Genomic DNA, 23,218 nt, shown 5'->3' with positions numbered 1-23,218 from the left:
TGGAGTTCCAGGTAGGGGACTATGTCTTCCTTAGAGTCTCGCCGTGGAAAGGGGTGAGACGGTTTGGGAAGAAAGGCAAGCTGAGTCCCAGGTTTGTAGGTCCATTTGAGATCCTGGAGAGGATTGGTCAAGTGGCTTACAGGCTAGCTTTGCCTCCGGCGTTGTCGGCCGTGCATAATGTGTTCCATGTATCCGCTCTTCGGAGGTATGTACCTGATGATAGTCATGTTTTGAGTTATGAGGATCTAAAGCTTGAGCCAGATCTCTCCTTTGAGGAGCAGCCTGTTCAGATACTTGACCAGAAGGATAAAGTCCTCAGGAACAAGACAATACCTTTGGTTAAGGTGTTGTGGAGGAACAGCAAGGTCGAGGAGGCGACCTGGGAGCTGGAGTCTAATATGCGGAGTCAGTTTCCCGAGCTGTTCAGGTAAATTTCGAGGACGAAATTTCTGTAAGGAGGGGATAGTTGTAACGCCCCGGATTCTCTGTTATGGTTAATGGCTGGATTAGTAGGACGGGAGGGCCATAATTGTTTAATTATGCCATTAAATGTGTTTATGCATGTATATGTGAATTATACTATGATATGATGTTATATGCGTGCATGTGGGTCCACATTTAAATAATTATGCTATTATGATAATTTGGCCCACTGAGGGTGAATTTGTGTGTTTGGGTGTATAACTTGATTTGTGAATGAGATCCCATTATTATGGAGATATATTCGAGCTATTCGGCATGAGACGGTCATATATGATGGATTAGCGGTTTTGTTATAACGGGGTCAATTTTGGGGTAATAGAAATGCTTATTTGATGAAAAATTGGGAATATTTGAGATCAGGGTGAAATTTCGGAGGTTTTGACTATAATGTCCCCGGGGGTGTTTTTGGGACCCCGAGCACTAGGTTTTATTTGAGGTTACTTAAGCTTGAAGTAGCTGTCAGATAGATCGTACGATAAGAAAAACCTCTCGTTCTTCCTTTTGATAGCCCGTTTTACCGTTTGAGCATATTGGAAGATATCTCGAGTTCTAGGAGTCAGAATCAAGCAAGGATTGAGGCGTAGCGATCCTAGGAGAGATTAGAAGCTTCTTAACCGAAGGATTTGACGGAAAACAACCCAATTGAAGGTAATCGAAGTTTAAGTTTTGAGTTTTTCCGAGTTTCTAAGCTCTGAATTGATTTTGTGAATTGTTGAGTTTTCGGTTCCTTCGAGCCTTGGGTTTTGAGGGTTTTGATGTATGGGGAAGCTTGGGAACTTTGCTTTGATGATTGGGGAATGTTTAGGGATGATTTTGGAGGCTTTGGAGTGATAAAATCACGTTTGGGAATGGCCCAGGGTGGAGAGCCGCGGCCCTGTTCTTGAGGCGCCGCGACCCTTCTTTGAAGAAGCAGGTGGAGGCTTTGTGCTTGCTGGGCGCCGCGGCCCTTGATGGAGGGCGTCGCGGCCCTTGCCTCTGGGAACCCTGGGGGCCGCGGCCCAAGGTGCTAGGGCCGCAGCCCTTGCCCTGTTTTCGCTCCGTTTGCTCGTTTTGACCCCGGGAACTTAGTTATAGGCCTCGGGAGTGTTCCTACTTCTTGGATTAGTTGGGATTGATCTTCCGGAGGCTAGATATTGGTGTGGGAGCCTATGTTGATCATTATTATTAATGATGTCTCATGTTTGGTTTTAATTAGGTGACCGCTAAGGGACTAAAGGCTGATCGCTCTCACGGGCCGTTCTTTTGATCTTTCTAGCTCGAAACTGAGGTAAGAAAACAGTGTATGAATACAGTTGCACCCTGTACAGGTATATGACATGCATGGTTGGATATTTGAGGCATGTTGGTTGATATGTGTGGACATGGATTGCATATTAAATGCTAGTGAATGCTGATTACCTGTCTGAGACACTGACTAGTCAGGGACCGACTCTAAAGTCGATGATCACGCATTGAATGGCTCTATGGCATTAATGCGGGACCGGCCCTAAGGTTGATGAACTTATAAGCGCTTGCCTGGTCTACGACCAGAAGACTATAGCCAAGGTATATGACCCCGGTGACCATTTGTCACGTGGCTAAGGGACGTTGTCCATAGTTTCGACTCTAGAGTCGCGAGGAAGGTTACGTTGGTGACCAATCACCATGCACCTGTCCTAATCAAACTTAAGAAAGATTCACCTGTCAGTTAAGCCCTGGTGACCCTATCGTCACATGGCTAGAGGGAGCGATGGTCATTACTGTGACTTTTGGCTATTGTCACCTATTTGTCGGACTGTTAGTCCTGTATGGTTATCATGACCGTTGTTGATATTATATCATGCTTTATGGTGTTTTCTTGCTGGGCCTTGGCTCATGGGTGCTATGTGGTGCAGGTAAAGGGAAGGAAAAGCTTAACCAACCCTGAGTGGAGAGCTTGGGCAATGTGGTGTACATACAGGGCCGCTTGACCGCCACGGTCAAGGAGTTCTCAGAGGGACTAGGGGTTTACTCTATTTTTGCCGCTTAGGCCAGCGGGGATTGTAAATTTGAAACTGTAGCGACTCTTTTGTATTATGGACATCTTGTAAACATTTTAAAAGGCTAATGAGCAGTTTATTTACTTGATGAAATGTACCATTTCCTTTTTACTGGTTTTCACCTTAACCTGATAATAACACTTAGATCACGTTTTTAACCAAAGGACTCGGGTAGCGAGTCAAATTTCCGGTTCACCGTTCACCGTAACTGTTTTGGGGTAACCAGGGCGTTACACTAGCGGTGGGGCTGTCCCTGGACATTGTTTTCTCTGGCCTGTATCTCATGGCTAGCCAACCTCTCTGACCTTAGAGGAAGCATATTGATAACTATCCTACTCTGCAGTGATCAAATCGGCCATTAGGTAAGTAATAACCATACATCTTGCCCCATGACGGTCCAAGATCAAACATGCAAACAAATTTGATGCTAATAAGCATGCCCACATATAATACATTCAATCATGGTGCTAATAAGCACTTCATGATATTCATCATCACATATCAATGCTAATAAGCATTTCTGGCATTCATAAGCAATTAACAATGCAAATAAGCATGTTCAAGCATTTATACATGTATAACAATGCTAATAAGCATGTTCTTTAATCCCTACCAGTATTAACAGTGCTAATAAGCATTTCTTGGCTTATACACAAATGAAGACACTAATAAGTGTGTCCTGACCTACATGTCCATATAATAATGCTAATAAGCAGTTCATTTGCATTCACAAGCAATAACAATGCTAATAAGCATGTTATTTATCATTCATACAACAGTCAAGGGTCACGCCCTATCAGAATATCTCATGCTCCTAAATCAAGCATGCAGATAAGGCATTTATATCCTATTTAAGCAGTTACACACGTAACCACATAAATAGTTACCGAACCCTGAGTCGAGCTAGTCTTTAGTGGCGAGTGTACATGCCTGGCCAGTCTTCAGGAACCCTTAAACCTTAGCAGCTCTGATACCAATTTGTAACGTCCTCCTAAACCAGGATCGTCACACTTTGTATTTTAAATAGTGTTAGACTTACTAATCAAGTCATTTGGTCATAAACGTGTAACTAAGGTTAATGTCAAGGGTTAGGGTTAAAATTTTTGGTCAAATGAACTGTTAACTTTTCATTTAAAAGCTTAATACACACATGGGATCCCAAAATATTCCAAACGGATGTTTAAAAGGGTATATATACAAGTCAAAAGTACAATCAGCCAGCCCAAGCGGTAAAATGAGGGATACGACCCTAGTTCCTTTGAGATATCCTTGGCCGTGGTGGACGAGCAGCCACATATCTACACGCCACCACCGAAGCTCTCCAACTCATGGCTAGTCAAGCTTTCCTTTTCCCTTACCAGCACCACATAGCAACTGTGAGCCCAAGCTCAGCAAGAAAACTTTAACATGTGCATGAATAGTAAATACAAATTCCAAATACATATCTAGCATGCCCAATGGTTATAAGCTGCTCATGCATGCATACAATTACAAATAAATGATCATTGGATTATTCTGGGGCCCACTGCCCTGAGTAGTTAACCATAGAGTCAACCTGGGGACCTATTCCTTAGCTATGTGATCGTAGAGTCATCTGGGGCCCTTGCCCTTAGCTCCGAGTAACTAGCCATAGAGCTAGCCAAGCACTTTGTTTTCCAATGACCATAGGGTCGACCGACATAATAGTACGTTCCTGATTGGGTTCAAGCCTTTCGACCAACGCACAATGCGCTATTGCCACCCTTGACTAATAAGTCAAGCCCTGAGCCAGGTATTCAAAAACATATATAGATACAAATAAACATACTTTAAAAAATATAAGTATGCATACATATTAATTATATAACACCATCAATTAAATGCAAACATAAAAATAATCATGTTCTTTAACGGAGCCAACCCCTAACTACGTAAACCATGCGAACAATCATATAACAATTAGCCAAAAACTGAGTATTCAAGTAAGTTTAATCGACAAGCAAAAACATAACTCAATCACGTTCATTCTCTGGGGCCCAAGCCCTAATCACATATATCATGTATTGGGTGCAGTTTTCTTACCTCAGGTCTAAGTGTAAAGTATAATAAGAACGACCATCGAGCACGATCCCGGTTTCGAGGCCCTAGCGATAACCTAGTCACAACCAGAATATAGAATCTCGTCAATAACTAGCAAATAAAGGCTTCCGGACCGAGTCCTAGCCTCTGGGATGTCGAACTCTACTAAACCGGGTAGTGGAAACCATTCCCAAGCCCTTAGGTTTGAGTTCCCGTTACTCAAGACCTAAGGTGGCCAAAACAGCCAAGGCAGGCTACGGCGCGCCTCCCAGGGCAGAGGGCCCACCTGCCTGGAACCAGGACACGGGCCGCAACTTGCCCTAAGGGTCGCAGTGTGCCTCCAAAGAAGAAGCCCCCATAGGGCCCTGGGTTCGCACAGGTCACAGCGCCCCAAGAACAGGGCCGCGACCTGACCTTACAAAGCCAGAATTCCTCTAATTTTCTCCAACAAAAAACCTACCAAAATCTTCCCAAATTATTCCTAGAACTATAATTCAATCATCAGAACAATATCAACATAATACCAGCAACAAAACCAAACCTAAAACTTGATTAAAAATCCATCAAAACTCACAATCCATCACTTGATCCACAATGCTCAAGAACACCTCAAGAACTCAGGAAAGCATGACAAAATTCAACTAAAATTGGGATTAAAGCTTTACCTCAGCTGTGTTTGATGATCTATTAGCTGCAATAAATCCTAAATCCTAACCCAAACCTTTAATTCCCTTTGTTTTCCTCAAGAATTCTCACACCAAAGTTGAGAGAGAGAGAGAGAGAGAGTCGGTTGGGAGAGAGAACCTCAGTGTTTTTTTTGTGTTTTCTTTTCTTAAGGTTCAAGTAACTTAAGCTAATCCCAAGGCTCAGGGTACCAAAAACGTCCCCGAGGGCAAAATGATCAAAATCCCTGGTAACCCCTCCTATTCTCACTGGCTCCAAGTATATCCTCAAATATTTATTTATGTTACCCGATAACCCAGTAAGGTACCCGATACCCGAAATACCCCTTGACTCACCCCGAGTCAGGTATTGGGTCCCGTTGTGACTTTCCCGTTAACTTGCTCTCTAAGATCGTCTCGTGCTGAGTAACCCAAATATACCCGCATAATAATGTGGTCTCTCACATATATCACATATATGTACATATATACAATTATACCCATAACATTCCAAATTATGAAAATTGTTTTTCTAATAAGAAACGAACCCACATGCTTACTTAATACACCTAAACATGCATATCTAGTCATATTGTAATATAACTCACATAATCATATATTTGCACACATATATACCTTATAAGCACATAATTTCCATAAATTGTCATCCTAACCCCCTAATCAAGGCCCTAAGCCTTATTAGGAAATTTGAGACGTTACAGTGTCGACCACACCATTAGGGTTATCCTTAATTTTCTCATTTGTTTGTCTAATTAATATTTAAGACAACATATTTATCCCAAAATAAATATCAGTTAATTCATAATTAACTTTATCTTAAAATATCAATTTAAAAAAATTAATTAAATAAATATCTTGTTCTAAATAATATAATTATTAATCTCTCTTTCATATTAATCCAAACATGATTAATATTAATTTTAACCTATAGTTTTTCAAAATAAAAACTATATTATTAAATAATTAATTAATTCATAATTAATCAATTGCCCATAATTATCACATAATTATTTTCTTGCCCTAGAAAATTAATTCCTTTGCAATTAAGTCATTCTCTCTACAAATATTTCTTTTGACATCCTTACCCTTGACAGTGTAGGACAGAGGTGATCTGAGGACCATGAACCTACACTAAGAAGCTCCAATAAACCAAATTATTAATTAAACTCTTTAATCTAATAATATTATTTATTAACTCCATAATTACTGCACTATAAATATGGAATTGCACTCTAAGTATTTATAGAATTATATTTATAGAGTTTTCTCTTGTAATCCGTTGATATAATCAATAAATGTAGTTTTGTCCTCCATTTATTGGTTCGTTAATTTGAGCTGGTCAAGATTACCATTTTACCCTTCTAATTACCTCTTGATCCTTAAGTACCATTAATTCACATAATTAATCTATAATCAAATTATAGCTTTGAGCTCAATAACTATTTAGTTCCTGAATTAACCCTTAAGGGAACCAATATTCGATCCTTGAGGAAAGTATGGATTCCATTATTGTAAATCATGTTCCCACCCATCCATGATAATGAATCTACAAAAGAAAACTCATTGGCCTCATTATACCAAGAAACCTTAACGAGTGAATCAAAAGATCCAATAAACACAAACAAGAGTTCATGAATACTCAAGATTTAGACTGATCTACAAATGATCTTCTATTATGATAAGAATTAAATCTTTATGTCAAACAATAAGTTTACAAAGATAATTAATTCTCATAAGTCCTGTCATATATAATCTCTATTATATACATAACCTTTACTCAGATGTCTATCCACATCAGTAATCCGAATCTTGATCACTTGCATCCCGTATGCTTAGTAAACCGCACTAGTAACCATTCATTAAAGATTCCATACTTTAATATGTTACTGACTATTTTATACATTATATATGATCTTAATTCTCTCGTACTAATACAAGATCATATTCTCATGGATGAATAAGGAATTTTCTTGATATTATTATATAATTAATTCAAACATTACTTGTAACATTCAAACATATTAAAATTTTACTTTTATTCAAATCAATAAAATGCATTTATATGCTTTTAGGGCATTAATCCTAACAGGACACCAATGCCAAATGGGTGCGCGTGCCTCGGGAGGGCGAGATAGCGCATGAGAGCATCCACTGCCTTGGGGCTTGGAGCGCATCTTAACTCCAAGCTGGTGTAGCTTTGCCACTGCACCAATACTATGTCGACCTTTTGAAGTTTGTTTGCACAGCTCCATTCAAGTTATCCATGAATGGATATCAGGTGTTGGTCGAGCTATTTGTTCTGTATAAGAGGTAGAATTGGCCCGTTCCATCTCCAGCTGAGATATTGTATATCTACATCTTCCAACCATGCCCGATGAAGGATGAGCAGGACAGGTACTATAATTTTATGATGTATACGCACCCATGGATGAAGTACAAGGCAACGAGAACCACGCAAGGGACTACAAGGACCACTTCTTCTGAGAAAGTGGCTTCCCCTCGCAAATCAACCTGACTCTTCTCTTAGAATTGGCCAGAGTTGGTAAGTGCTACTCCTCGGGTCATTTATTTTATTAGGCCTTTGCTTGTGGTTGCTCCTTAGTCTTAACCATTTCTTTTCAAGTCCCTTCCACTGCACACCTTTCGTTGACACTTACATCGAGATGTTCAAGAAAATTATTGTCCTCTCCAAGGAAGAGATGAGTCTCAATTTCCTCGTTACGGAGGGTCATCTTCAGCAATATGGCCTACTTTGAGATGGGAAAAGGATAAGCCCTGTGGTCCTCACAAGCTTACATGACTCAAAGAAGTCGCTTTACGAGGCGAGGCTCCATACAGAGTATATTGCAGCAAAGGCTCAAATCGAGTACGAACAAAATCTTTGTGAGAAGCACACAAAGAACATACTCGCGATCCATGCTGCCATGGAGGTGAGAGAGGATGAGGAGCTCGAGGTAGAGCTCGAGGCTGGGATCGAATCATCCTCTATGCCTCAAGGTAAATCCCCAAAAGTTTTTTACTATGCCCATTATGTAGGGGATGGAACTAGTCCCAGACCACTCCTTATTCTCGCCAACACTCTTTGAGTGTGGGAAAATCTTGGGGTGTCCTTGGACTGATGAGGAGTACCAAGACTATCAAGACCTTAATGACGTTTTTCTCTGCCATCCGAAGAGGAGGAAACACCCCTAAGGGTTTGTGCCTTTGGACGAGATGACATCCATGCACACAATATGGTTTTGTCACTACGACACCAATGCGACACAAGTGATGGGCCGACTCATCCGTGAGTTTTCCCATTCTGTTCTTCACCTGGAGGAGCCTTATGCGGTAGCGCTCCCGAGGAGACTTCTTTTATGCCTTGCATGCATGCTATTTGTCTTTACAAATTCTTTCCTTTCTTTTTCCTCCAAAAACGAACCCTTTCTATTTCTTTGTGCAGAAAGCATGGGCCTGTCCATCTTGCTTAGGCAGAAGTGCTAGAGGGTGGCAGGGCCCTCTTAAATAGACACTCTGTAGGCATTGGTCGCAGAGCCCTCGCCCTCGGTGCCTATGCCTCTGGCCTCGGTGGTTGCTCCTTCAGCCTCGGTGGCTCCTACAGCTCTGGAAGTTGCTTCATTAACCACTCCTCTGCGACCAATGGTTACCTAAGAGCTTATTGATCTTGAGGTCTCCGCTCCTCGAGAGGAGGGGCCCTCTCGGAAGGGAAAGGAAATCCCTTCTAAGGTGCCTGATTTTCCTTCTATTAGGACACCTCGCCTGGTGGTCTTTCCCGAGCACTTCGAGGGAGAGGACTTAGAAAGGCACATACAGATGGTTGAGTACTTAAATGCCCGTCTTGACGAGGGTGTTGAGGATTTCAAAGTCCTCGCGGAGTACCTATGGGAAGACAAACCACATGGTCCAGTCGCTCCTCCTAGCCGTGAAGAGCAAGAGTCTCTCCTCGCGATGAGGGATTGAGAAAATACGGCTCTGCTTGCCGTAGAGCTGCTTCAAGGATTGGCGGGGTCCCTATGTGACATGCCCTTCTGTAGCTTTGCTCGCTGTGGTAGTGACAACAAGATTTCGCTGATAGTTGCAAGCCGCGACATCACCCTAAGGGTAAGTCTCAAATCCTCAACCCCCATTTTTTATTTAAGTTTCTCATCGAGCTAACAAGTATTGTTTTGGTGCAGGGTGCGACCTTTAACCAACTGCTCAGGGACATCGTCACCATAAGGTCCTTTGAGCTGAAGGAGGAGATAGCACAACTCAAGGAGACTATTATCCCATTGGCGGAGCACTCGTTGCTCTATAAGAACTTGGAAGACCTCAAGGCTCGTGCCTTAGAGTTGGAGACCCAGCTGGCCATGGAGCCGTCGAAGTTGTCATTACTCGAGGACACTCCCATGAAGCTACTCGAAGATGCTGCAGGTCGGACTCAGACCATGGATGTAATGCCTTAGATAGCCAAGATCATTACACTGTGTGTTTCAAATAGTGTTATACTCACTAACTGAGTCATTTGGCCATAAACATGTAACTAAAAGTGATTAATGGATTAGGGTTAAGAGTTTTGGTCAAAAGGAATGGTCACTTCATTGAAATGTTTAAGTTCGTACATGGGATCCCAAAATAAACATTTAATAAGGTTATTTACAACTCAATAAGTTACAACAAGCCGTCCTAAGCGGCAAAATAGGGTTTAACCCTAGTTCCTCTGAGAAACCTCGGCCGTGGTGGCCAAGCAGCCGCATATGTACACGTCGCCACCGAAGTTCTATAACTCATGGTTTGTCTAGCTTCCCTTTCCCCTTACCTGCACCACATAGCACCCATGAGCCAAGGCTCAACAAGAAAACTTAAACATGCTTATAAGCAGTCAACAACATATTATAGAATCATAATTAGCATGTCTAGCAACAATAACTCTACTCGTGCATGCATTCTACTCAAATAAGTGACTACAAGGTCACACTAGGGGCCCATTGCCCTAGGATAAGTGACTATAGAGTCACCATGTGGTCCATTGCCCTATCCTCTGTATAACCAGCCTTTTGAGCTGGCCAAGCGTACTTGGCGCTTTAATTTCCAAGCAACCATAGGGTCGGTCAAGGGTATACCACACTCCTGATTAGGCCTAACCATATCGGCCCGAGCTCAACGCGCTATTGCCACCCTTGACTTATAAGCCAATCCTTTTGGCTAGCACTTAGCGCGCTATTGTCGTCCTTGACTTATAAGTTAAGCCATCTTCAACCAGATAAACAGATAAGCATACATTAAATATCACAAGTATGCACAACACAGTTAACATGTCTAATAAAAAAGTCCAAGCATAGTCATAACCATGTTCAACAACCGGGCCAAGCCCTAATCACATATATCACGTATGGGGTGCAGTTTTCTTACCTATGGTCCAAGCACTGGATAGATAAAAAATGACCCTTGAGCACGATCCTGCCCCAAGCCCTAGTGGTAACCTAGTCACAACCATAAATAATATCCTCATTGTGATTCAATTCCATAAACAAACTCTGGGAACAATCCCGTGCCTTTGGGACCTCCACCTCCACCCAACGGGGTGGTGGAATCATCCTTCGATCCCCCAAGTTCTTCCAAAGCTCTAAAAATAAGGCTTTCTGCCCAAAGCAAGGGCAGGGGTACCCAACCAAGTCAGAGAGCCCCCATAAAGTCCCCTGCACAGCGCAGGGGTGCCCAAAAGTGTGCTATCTTAATATGTTGGGTCACAGCTTCTCGCACCCACACATCTTACCTGCAATCTAAGGTAATCCACCCATGCTGTCCATAACTATATCCCTCCATACTAACTCCAGGATATCTTAGAGTCACAATAGCCCTTTCTAGTTTCAAGTTATCATCTCTCACTTACTAAATGATTAAGAAGTGCACATCCCGATATACAGATTCTTTTTAGGTCTTAACACCCATTCAAACTTTCTGGATACAACAATCATAAGGGGTAGTATAAGACTCATCCTGAATTTCCACCTCGATGCCAGTATCCATTGGATCACTCATCCGATCCTCATATCTAAACCTATCCATGCTAAAATGGTAGGATTCTTAGACATTCCTACCAGATCTTCTTTCTGTATTTCATTGTTCATAGAGGTATGCCTGCCAATTATCAATTACGATTTCCATACCAATCCCAATAGTTACCTTACCTGACTTTACTGTGGTCCATCACAAATCATACAACTAGCACAAACCTTCCTAACTCAAGGTGTCAACCTCCATATTAGTTCTCTCTGAGAAATAAAGGATTTCACTATGAGTCCTTCACTAGTCCCCATTGTACTTTTTTCCCATGTTCAACCCCCTTATGGGTGACAAAACGCTTTTACTTCATACTAGTGCACGCACTTTTTTTTCCATAAGTGTCGTCACCTCACCATAACTGTGACTATTTGGCAATACTGTCAACTCAAAGTCCCATGTAAGACTTTTATGTTCTTATTCCTTTATCCATCGTGAAGAACGAACCATCACCATTTCAGTCTACACATGACACACCCTAGTCCTTGACACACCGCACTATTAACTCCTCGTTTTAAGCAAGGACAGTGTCCACCGTACCGTCCTCCTGTATCAGTCCATCGCATGCATATTCTAATATCATGGCGTGCTAATTGACCTTTGTTTCAACTTCTAAAAATCCTGCTTGTAACTATCCATTCAGACAAACTTTAGGTCCTTACGTTATTTCATCCAAGGGTATGGCAGTCCTTGAAGACGCTTCAAGTGAAAGCCAATGTGTTTCGCCAATCTCACCGTGCTTCTAACCCCTAAGGCGTTCCTTTAGTAATTTCCTTGCGAATTCTATTTTAAATGAATCATACATAATCCCATCACTTCCCATAATGTGACCTTGAATATCATCTAGAGAAATTGGAACCCATCCCTTCCAGAACCTTACATGTAATCTCTACTAACTCAGCCTTGGTAATATCAGCGAAAATGTTACTCGTGCTCTGTTTCTAACCGGAAGTAGTCCGAAAAATTCTCGATCAATCCAAATACAACTTTTCCACACCACACCTATACTCCCTACTTGTTAAATTTACGTGGGTTGCTGAAGCATTGATCAGTTCAAGAGCCTTCACTGAAAACCCATCACATCATACCTGGTGCGAGTGGTAATTCTTGAAATGTCCCTTTCCTTGATCCCCAGCTGGTAATAACCAGATCGAGGGTCAACTCCTGAGAGCACTGGATACCTATTCAACCGGGCAAATGAATGATCCATCCTTGGCAATGGATACCTATTCATGAAAATTACTTTATTTGGCTATCCATATGCGGTACACGTTCTCGCATACTTGGCCTCTTTCTTAGCAAATGGTGATTACATATCCCATGGTGAGATTCTCCGTCTGACCAACCCTAAATTCAAATAGCTTCTTCGAATGAACCTTTAATTCCTTCTACTCAGCAAGTGCCATTCTTCATGATGTCTCTAATACTGATTTTATTCCTACCTTTGTTGTAATGCCCCATTAATTAGGGTCTGTTACCAAGTGTGTTTCAAATTAGTGCTGGACTTGCTAAACAAGTCATTTGGACTAAATATGTGACTAAGTTACTAAAGGTTCAACTATTAAAATTTTGGTCAAGTCATAAACATTTTTATTTAACCAAAAACTCTGTTCATTACACGGGATCCCCATAATACAAGTTTAAAAAGTTGGGTACAACACCAAGGTTACAAAATATGCCGACCTAGGCGGCAAAACTGGGTTCAACCCTAGCTTCCTTGAGTTTCTCAGCCGTGGCGTTCGACGGACTACATATGTACACGTCAGTGCTATCGTTCTCCAACTCATGGCTGGCCAAGCATCTCCTTGCCTTTACCTGCACCACAAAGCACCCATGAACCAAGAGACTCAATAAGAAAACATATTCAACAATTCACAGAGTACTACATCAGACTAGCAGTAATAACTGAAACTAGCATAAACATTTTACAGATTAGCAACCATAGAGTTGCACAAATGCATGTCGCACTTCCTTTCAATTTGTTTGGCATCTGAGCCAGTCAGATGCTTGGGGCACCCCCAAGGTGGCCCTACCATAGTGGCCTGCACTCCACGTGTGTAATGCTAATTTCAGCTTATAAGATGAGTCCTACAAGTCCTCGACTTATGAGTCGAGCCTCACATACCCTCGACTTGTAAGTCGAGGCTTAAAGACCCTTGACTTAAAAGCCGAGCTTCAGAGATCCTCAATGTAACACCCTGGTTACTCCAAGACCGTTACTGTGAACTTTAAACCGTTCTTCACACGCTAAACGAGTCATTTGGTTATAAACGTGCATCTAGGTGTCATTAATAGGCTAAGGTGAAAAATCTCGATCAAAAGGAATGGGTATATTTTATTTTGCAACATAAGACTGTACATGGGCCCATAAAAAATGTTTACAAGTTATTTATAATCCAAAATGGTCATTACAGTGTAAAAATTACAACCCGCCGGCCTAAGCGGCAAAAAAAAAGGGTTAACCCCTAGTTCCTCTGAGAATCAACTTGGCCGTGGTGGTCAAGCGGCCGCATATGTACACATCGCCACCTAAGCTTTTCACTCAAGGCTGGGTGAGCTTTTCTTTCCCTGTACCTGCACCACATAGCACCCGTGAGCCAAGGCTCAGCAAGAAAACTCATTACTACATGTATACAACATCAATTGATGATTATGACAATCATACTGGGCTTGTCGATTAGATCTAATCTTTTCGGCTTGCGTTTAACACGCTAATATCGTTCTTGATTCATAAGCCAATACCATACAACCAGTGCTCAGTACTACTGCCAAACTTGACTAATGAGTCACAGCTTCACAGTCAATATTGACACCATTGCCGATTCTGACTAATAAGTCAGTGCCACTGACAAGCAAGCAAGATTGCTAAGCATTTAATATGCAATTAATGTCCACATTTAGAGCACTCGACATGCCTCATTAATAACCATGCATGTCACATACTAGGTGCAGTTTTCTTACCTCTGATTCGAGCGAGAAATAATAAAAGAATGACCCTTAAGAATGATCGATCATTTGATCCCTTAGCGGTCACCTAGTCATAACCAAATATGGAGATCCACCAATAAAATAAATCAATAAAAGGTTCATAATCTAAAACCTCGCTCCCGGGACCAATCCTGTGCTCTCGGGACTCCCAATCCACCCAAACGGGGTAGTGGAATCATCCCCCGAGCCCTAAAAATAGGTCATGTTGAACATGACCTAGCGCTGGGCCGCTGCCCCAAGTCAGAGAGAACCTCATTCTCTCCTCTGCCTAGCGCTGGGGTGCCACTGACAGACCAGAAAATTCTGGTATTCTCCCCTGCGATTTCCCCTGAAAACCAAGCTTCAAAATCAACCCCAAACATCATCCAAACCTATAATTTAATCCCAAAACTTCCTCTATACCTTAACCTCATCAAATCCCAAAAAAACTTTCCCAAAAACCTCCATGAATTCTCAACTATCCACTTCAAAATCTTAGCTGAAAACTAATAGAAAAACAGAGCAAAACCAGAGTTTCATGGCTAAAAACCTTACCTTAAACTTGAATTGAGTCCTCTTCAATGGTTGAACTAAGGTTCTAACCTCCAAACCTTGATCTCCTAGCTTGAATCCTCAAATGGAGTTCAAAAATTCGAAAGGAAGAAGAAGGAAAAATGATGATCGTGAGAGAGAAAGAAAGTCTTTGTTTTCAGCTGCCCAAAGCTTCCACAACCAGCCTAATTTGAATATATCATAAGGACAAATGACCAAAATGCCCCTAGCTCATATTTATTTCCTTAACAGCCCCCAAGGGCAAAATTTTCCTTTCCCGACTATCTCGTTAATTATAATTAACGTCCTCCAATTCTCGTTATTCCCAATATTATCAAATGCTTATAAATCATATCCCATTACCTTTAATTACCGGTAATGTACTAATCATCAAATTACCCCGAGTCTCACCCCGAGCCCAGTAAATAACCCCGTTATGACCAAACCGCTAACTTGCATTCAAAGATCGTCTCATGCTGAATATCTCGAACAAATCCACATTATAATGTGGCCTTATCCAAAAATCATCAACATGCAGGAAAATATACAAATATGCCATCAACGGGCCAAGTTATCAAAATACCCTTATAATAAAAAAGTGGACCCACATGCATGCATTTATCATCATATAATAATAGCATTCATATAATCATGCATATAATCATTTAATAGCATAATAAATCAATTATGGCCCTCCCGACCTTCTAATCCAACCATTAAACCTCATTAGGGATTTTGGGGCATTACACTCGACTTCTTCAAATCAAATATGGCTTGACTAATAAATTGATCTTTAATCAAATACCACAACAGATCCCTGGCTTGACCTAGTCACAACCATGATAAAGAATTCCATCAACAACGAGTGAATAAAGGCTTTCGGACTGAATCCTAGCCTCTGGGACATCAAATTCTACTAAACACTGTAGTAGGATCGATCCCAAGCCCTTAAGGTTGATTTCCCGCACTCAAAACCCTCTCGGGGTCCAAAAACCCCTTAAGAGTCGCTACCCCATGCCCTTGTGCCGCGGCCCACCCCAATCAGAGGCTCAGCCTCCCCAAAACACCAGACATGCACCGTGACGTAGCCCAAGAGGCGCCGTGGCGCGCCTTCGCGACAGAGCCCTCCTTGGCTCCCTTTTGTTCTAGAAGGCCGCAGCACACCAAGAACAGGGCCGCGGCCCGACCCCTTTGAACCCAGAATTCCTAGGTTTATCCTTAGCCGCACTTAATCATAATTACCCCAAATAAAGCTTAAACCCTTAATTCAACTCCCATAATTAATTCAACAACTCACCATCAACAACAACTAACTCAGAACTAGACTAAAAACTCATCAAAATCCAAAATTCAATCACCAAACCCTCTCACATGCACTCTCTAAACTTCCTACAGAAATCAATAGAATTGACATGGAAATACTAAGTTTAAATCCTTACCTCTAAGATATGATTACCCTGAATTGAATCCCCAGCTCAGCCAGTCCAATCCTTCAATTTTCTAAGCTTTGTTCCTCTAATTCCTCAAAGTTCTCCAGCTACCGAGAAAAGAGAGAAAGAGCTATGGGAGAGAGAGAGAGAGAGAGAGAGAGAGAGAGAGAGTTTTCTTGTTTTCCTTCTTTCTTTCTGAATATTTCTATGGTACTAGATGTCTAAACCATCATACCCTTTTTTGCCAAAAAGTCCAAAATGCCCTTACCACCAACTTAAGTCCTCTAGTGACCTCAAGGACAATTCCGTCACTTGCCACTTCCCGTAAATCCTCGAGTATTCCTCTAAATCCCCAACTACCTCAAAGTAATATCCATTAAATCTCTCATTCCTTGATAAATCCCGGTTATGTACTAAATTGCGTAAATACCCTTGTGCTCGCCCCGAGCCGGGTATTTTATCCTGTTGTGACTTTTCTGCTAACTTGCCCACCAGGATCGCCTCACGTCGAGTAACCTAAATATAACCACATAATAATGTGTTCTCAATCACAAACACACGTGTATTTGCAATTATACCCTCAACAGGTCAAATTACTAAAATGCCCTTCTTATAAGAAACGGGCCCACACACACATTTAGTACTTCTAAACAGACAAGAATAATTATATTATAATATAATTCACATAACGACATGCTCATACTATATTAACACATAATTAAAACAATTATTGCCTCCCGCCCCCCTAATCTAGGCACTAAGCCATATTAGGGAATTTGGGATGTTACATTAGTCCTGTAGCACAGTTAATTTCCTAGACACGACAACGATCCCAGTGAATCCTTGAAACCCATCTGAAACCTCACAGGCCATTCCCACTTTCCCTCCGGTCTAACTGGTATAATCCTTGTGGTACCTCTCACCATAGCTAGTCATCTGTTTGTATTAAATGATCAAATCAAAGGTGCGCAACAGAATATATGGACCCATTTTAATAAATATTAATACTATTCAAGATCATATACATATATAAACATTAAATCACGTACAAAATAGATCAGGGATTATCTTTTGTAGCCTATCAAGTGTCATTGAATCTTTTTGTATAAAATCAGCGATCTTCCGATCTAGTAATCAGAAAGCTCACACCTTGATATTCCAGACCAATCCTCAAGCATGAAAGGACTTGTGTGGGCACGTATGATTCAAAAGGTTGATTTATGTGACTCTCTAGTAGTACTCAACACATGAGATCGAGAGAGGTTTGACTAAGAGAGAAGGTTTGTAATAGTTTTAAAGTTTACAGAAAACTATCGCTTTTTGAGAGAAAGTCTATATTTTTAATCTCAAAAAAATATGATGAAAAGCTTTTCTGAAAGTCACGTTGTAGCGTCCAAAATTTGCTAATCAGGCTTAGGGCCTTGATTAGCGTGCCAGGAGGGCAATAATTGACTTAATTTTGCGAATATGTGAATTAAATGATTATGTGATTAGAAATGCATGTTTAGGTGAATTAAATATGCATGTGGGCCCCATTTGGAAGGGGCATATCTGTGATTTTAGCCCATTGAAGGCATAAATATGATATATGTATGTATTGTGATTGAGACCACGAGGGTGTGGTGATATATTTAGGATGCCTGATCCGAGACGGTCCTAGGGAGCAGTTTAGTTAAATAGTCACAATGGGATTGAATACCCGACTCTGGAGGAGCCTAGGGGTATTTTGGGAATACAGTATATGTTTGGGAATTACCGGGTAATAGGTAGTAATTTAGCTATTATTTGGGCATGCTGGGATTAAAATGGGGATTTATAGGAACACTCGGGGATTTAGCAGTATGTGGAATTTGACAGAATTGCCCATGGTGGCACTGAAGGATTAGGATAGACTTGAGGTCATTTTAGGAATTTTGGGACATAGACAGATGGTATTAGGCTTAGCCTACACACTCTAGAATTACTTAGAAGGAAAAAAAAAACAGAACCCTCTTTCCCTCAGGCTTCTCTCTCTCGTCTCTCTCTCTCTCCCTTTGATGCTTGGTGGCTTGATGAATTTTTGGGGACCTTAGGCTAAGAAAATTGAAGGATTGGACTTGTGGTGCTTGGGGACTAGCTCAAGTTGAACTCATCTCAAAGGTAAGCTCCTAAACTTAATCTTTCTGTTGAATTCTGCCATGGATGGGAAGCTTGCATGAGATTTTAATTTTTGGTTGATTTTGAGTGTTTGATGAGGTTGAGGAATTGTTTTTTAAAATGGCTATGATGCCTAGGCTGTATGGATATGGAATATGAGTTTAATTGATGTTTCAGGTAAGAATTGTGGATTTAGGCTTGGGGAAAACAAAAGAAAAATGGGGGATTTCTGGGTTTCTTAGGCCTGAGCTGCGACCCTGTTCTTCAGGTGTCGCGGCCCGCGTGTTTGAAGAGGTTGGAGAAGCCTTTGGTTTGCTCCAGCACCGTGACCCTAGGGGGGCATGTCGCGGCTTGCGTCCTTCAGCGGAGAGAGTTCTGCTCTCTGACCTGAAGGCGCCCTGCAGCTCTAGAGGGTAAGTCGCAGCCCAAAGTGGAAAGAAAAGGGAAATTAAGGTAATAAGCTCGGGAAGGATTCTACTACCTGGTTTAGTGGAATCCAAGGTCTTAGACGATAGATTAATATTTTGAAGTTATTTATTGGTTTAAGGCTTGATGGATGGTTATTGTGAATGCGTTGTGACTAGGTTTTCAACGAGGCTCGGATTAAGGGACTATGCTCGGGATCGCATAGGCTTATCAGCTCGGGACACAGGTAAGAAAACGGTTGTACCCGTAGAGCAGAGCATGGCCCTATTGTGTGTGTTGCATGGCGCGACCCTAATGTTTATGCTTAATATGCGTGTAACTATCTGAGAATGTTATGTATGTTTATGAATGAACAGCGAGGGCCGAGAACGGCGAAGGCTGGGAACGGCGAAGGCCAGGAACAGCGAAGGCCGAGAACGGAGAAGACCAAGAACAGCAAGAAGAAGGATACGGCAAGGGGCCGGGATTGGCGATGAGCATGTTGAGTGCATGCCACTAAGGAGAGACCCTCCTAGGGTGTTGTATCCACCCGCTCGATGAAAACCGCAAACTCAGGGTCTGGTAAAGCGCCTGGGATGGCGTAGGCCGCTATGTGTTTAACACGTTGGTTATTTTGTTGTATACTGTGGATTGTTATGTTATATGTCTATTGAGTTTTCTTGCTGGGCTTCGACTCATGGGTGCTCTACGGTGCAGGTAAGGACAAAGGAAATGTCGACCAACCATGAGTACGGAGAGCGTGGAACGATGGGTACATGTTCGACCTACCTAGCTGCCACGACCAGGGTTATTATGGGAAATGTACTGTATAGGTTTGTTTTGTCGCCTATTTCGGCTGTACTTCTATTTTTGAGTTGTAATACATTTTCTAAACAATTTTTTTTTGGATCCCAACTTTATAAATTTTTATGATTTCAATGAATGTAAAAACTTTTATAATTGATGTCATTAAACAAGTTTTATATCAGTTTAGTCATAGTTTTAACCTAAAACCTCGATTAGCGAGCTAATGGCATATTTTTAACTCACATAGTAACGACTCTAAGGAAGTAGAGCGTTACACACGTACTATCAGACTTATATAAAAATATTTAATCTAATTAAATATTTTTTATTTTATTAAAAATATAATTCAAATTAAAAGTGAGTTTTTATTTATATTGAATTATTTATTTAAATCCTATTTAAAAAGAATAATTAAATTATTGATTAAACAAATTCATTTGAAATTCAAAATTCAATTCCCAAGGGACAAAAATCCCTAAGTTAGGTGCCACACACTGTGTTGTACAATGCGTGTCGCCCAACCCAATTAGGATTTCCCTAATTTTCTAATTTGTTTGCTTAATCAACTCTTAAGACAATATATTTATCCCAACATAAATATCAGTTAAGTCAAAATTAATTTTATTTTAAAACATCAGTTTTAAATTAAATAAATAAATATCATATTCTAAATAAGATATTTATTATTCTCTCTCTTTATATTAATCAAAACAAGATTAATATTAATATTAACCTATAATTTTTCAAAATAAAAAAGAGTTTGTTAAATAATTAATTAATTCACAATTGATAAATTACCCATAATTATCACATAACTATTTCCTTACCCTGGAAAATATTTCTTTTGACATCCTTACCCTTGAGAGTGTAGGAGAGGGGTCATCTGGGGACCATGGACCTATAATAAAAAGCTCCATTAAACTAGATTATTAATCAAACTCTATAATCTAATAATCTTATTTATTAATTTCTTGATTACTCCACTATAAATATGGAATTGCACTCTAAGTATTTATAGAATTATATTTACAGAGTTTTCTCTTGTGGTCTATTGATATAATCAATATATGTAGTTACGTCCTCCATTATTGGTTCGTTAATTAGAGCTGGTCAAAATTACCATTTTACCCTTCTAATTACCTCTTGATCCTTAAGTACAATTAATTCACTAGCAAATAATTAATTTATAATCTAATTATAGATTTGAGCTCAAAAACTATTCAATTCCAGAATTAACCTTTAAGGGAACTAGTATTCGATCCGTTAGGAAAGTATGGATTCAAATATTGTAAGTCATGTTCCCAGCTATTCATGATAATGAATCTCCAAAACAAAAGTCATTAGCCTCATTATTCTAATAGACCTTAACGAGTGAATTAAAATATCTAATAAACACAAACAGGAGTTTGTGAATACTTAGGATTTGGACTGATCTAAAAATGATCATCTATTATGATAAGAATTAAATCTTTATGTCAAACGACAAGTTTATATAGATAATTAATTCCCATCGGTCCAGTCATGTATAATCTCTTTTATATACAACACATTTACTAAGATGTCTATCCACATACAATAATCCGAATCTAGATTACTCGCATCTCGTATGCTTAACAAACTGTACTAGTAACCATTCATTAAAGATTCCATACTTTAATATGTTACTCACTATTTTATTCATTATATATGATCTTAATTCTCTCGTACTAATACAAGATCATATTCTCATGAATGAATATCGAATTTTCTTGATATTATTATATAATTAATTCAAACAATAATTATAATATTCAAATAAAATAAAATTGTACTTTTATTTAAAACCAATAAAATGTCTTTACATGCTTTTAGAGCATTAATCCTAACAACATCTCGTGAACGCAACAAGGTCATTCCCCTTTTAAACTCATAAGTCCCCATCCTTTCCTTACAGTCCATGGTTGTCCCTTACTTGGCAAACTAATACATACTTGGGATCATATCAAAATCCTCATATAACCAATTCAATTAATTTTACTGCCAACACTCTACCAATAGTACTCTGACCCATCTCCTGAAAACTACCACCTTTCCTCGGCAGACACTAAAATCTCAAACCCCATAGCATAATAATCATATAATATGTACCACATATCTATATCTCTACTAAGAGATACGTAGCACTAGACTCAATTAGCAGAGTATAAAAGAACGATAACTAGAAAGCCAACTTGTCGCCTCTGAACGAGCCTCAGGCTTTGACTGCATTGAGGCGGACACTCGAGCTGCAGTCGAGCTATCCACACTCCTTGGTTTTCCCTTCTTCGATCTTGGGCAATCTTGCTTAAAATTCCCAACTATTCCACATAAAAAACATGCTTCACTCGACATTCTCCTAGATGGCGTCTCCTGCACCTGGCACATACCGGATAACTTCTCCAGACCTCGTTGCTGCCGTAGTGGCCATCCTGAGTGCTATGACCCCTTCTGTCAAGACTAGGGGTAGTGAAACAGTCATGGGTATTTCTTTTCTGGTTACTAGGGCCTCTTCCCCTACTTGATCCCCCAAACGGGGTACCATTGCTTGGGTTCCCTGCCCTACGACGCTCTCACTCCATTTCTCATCCCATGCATCCTCTATAACAAGAGCCCTCCCTACGGCCTGAGCGTAGGTAGAAATCTCAGGTACTGGAGCAATCCTAACTCTCTGGGCCACCCCAGAGTTAAGTCCTCGAATAAATAGTTCCTTCAGGGCCACATCTGTTGGATCCAAATCAAAAGCGAATTTAGCCAACCCATCAAATTCATTGACATACTCTGTCACTGTCTTACTACCTTGAACCAAGTTCATAAACTCATTGGTCTTCGCAATTCGAACTGCGTCACATTAAAACCTCTCGTTGAACAACTATCTAAATTCCCCCCAACCAATCATGAAAAAATTCCGGGTCTGGGATACCACTTCCCACAACATTCGAGCATCCTCCCGCAGCCTATACGTGGCACAAGCCACTTTATCGTTGCCTACCACTCACATATAGTCAAGGATGGAGATAATAATGCCCATCCACTATTCAGCTCTGAATGGATCCAAGCCTCCCTCGAAAACTAGAGAATAATGATTCTAGAATCTTTCATATAGTAATTCTCATCTATTCCCACCCCCAGGTTGATTCGGAACTGGTGCAATTGTTGTCAAAACATACGGAGTAGCGTTCCCTGACGAAACTCACTGTCTCAACTATTAGGAAAATGTAATTTGCCTCAATAGAAATTGGTAAGAAAATTACAACTCTAGGAAAAATATTACAAATAAATAATTATTGATTAAATAGTGTTACAACTCTATGACTAAAAATACAAATAAATAATAGAAGAATTAGAAGAAGAGAATGAAGAAATACAACTCTAAGCAAAATGATACAAATAAAGTAAAAGTGTTTGAAACAAAAGAAATAAAAGGATTACAACTCTGAACAAAAATACAAGTAAATAGAACAAGAAAAATGAGAAGAAAAGCAATAGAAGAAAAAGTAAGAACAAGAATGAAAACCAAGAAACTTTCACTCTCACAACCAAAGTGAAGAGTGTTGGGGATCACCAACTTGAACAAGGTTTGAAACTTTTGTCCAAAAGATTATTTCCCCCTAACTCAAGC

Source organism: Humulus lupulus, chromosome 9 (assembly GCF_963169125.1).
Source record: "Humulus lupulus chromosome 9, drHumLupu1.1, whole genome shotgun sequence".
Lineage (NCBI taxonomy): Eukaryota > Viridiplantae > Streptophyta > Magnoliopsida > Rosales > Cannabaceae > Humulus > Humulus lupulus.
This window is presented reverse-complemented; position numbering follows the sequence as displayed.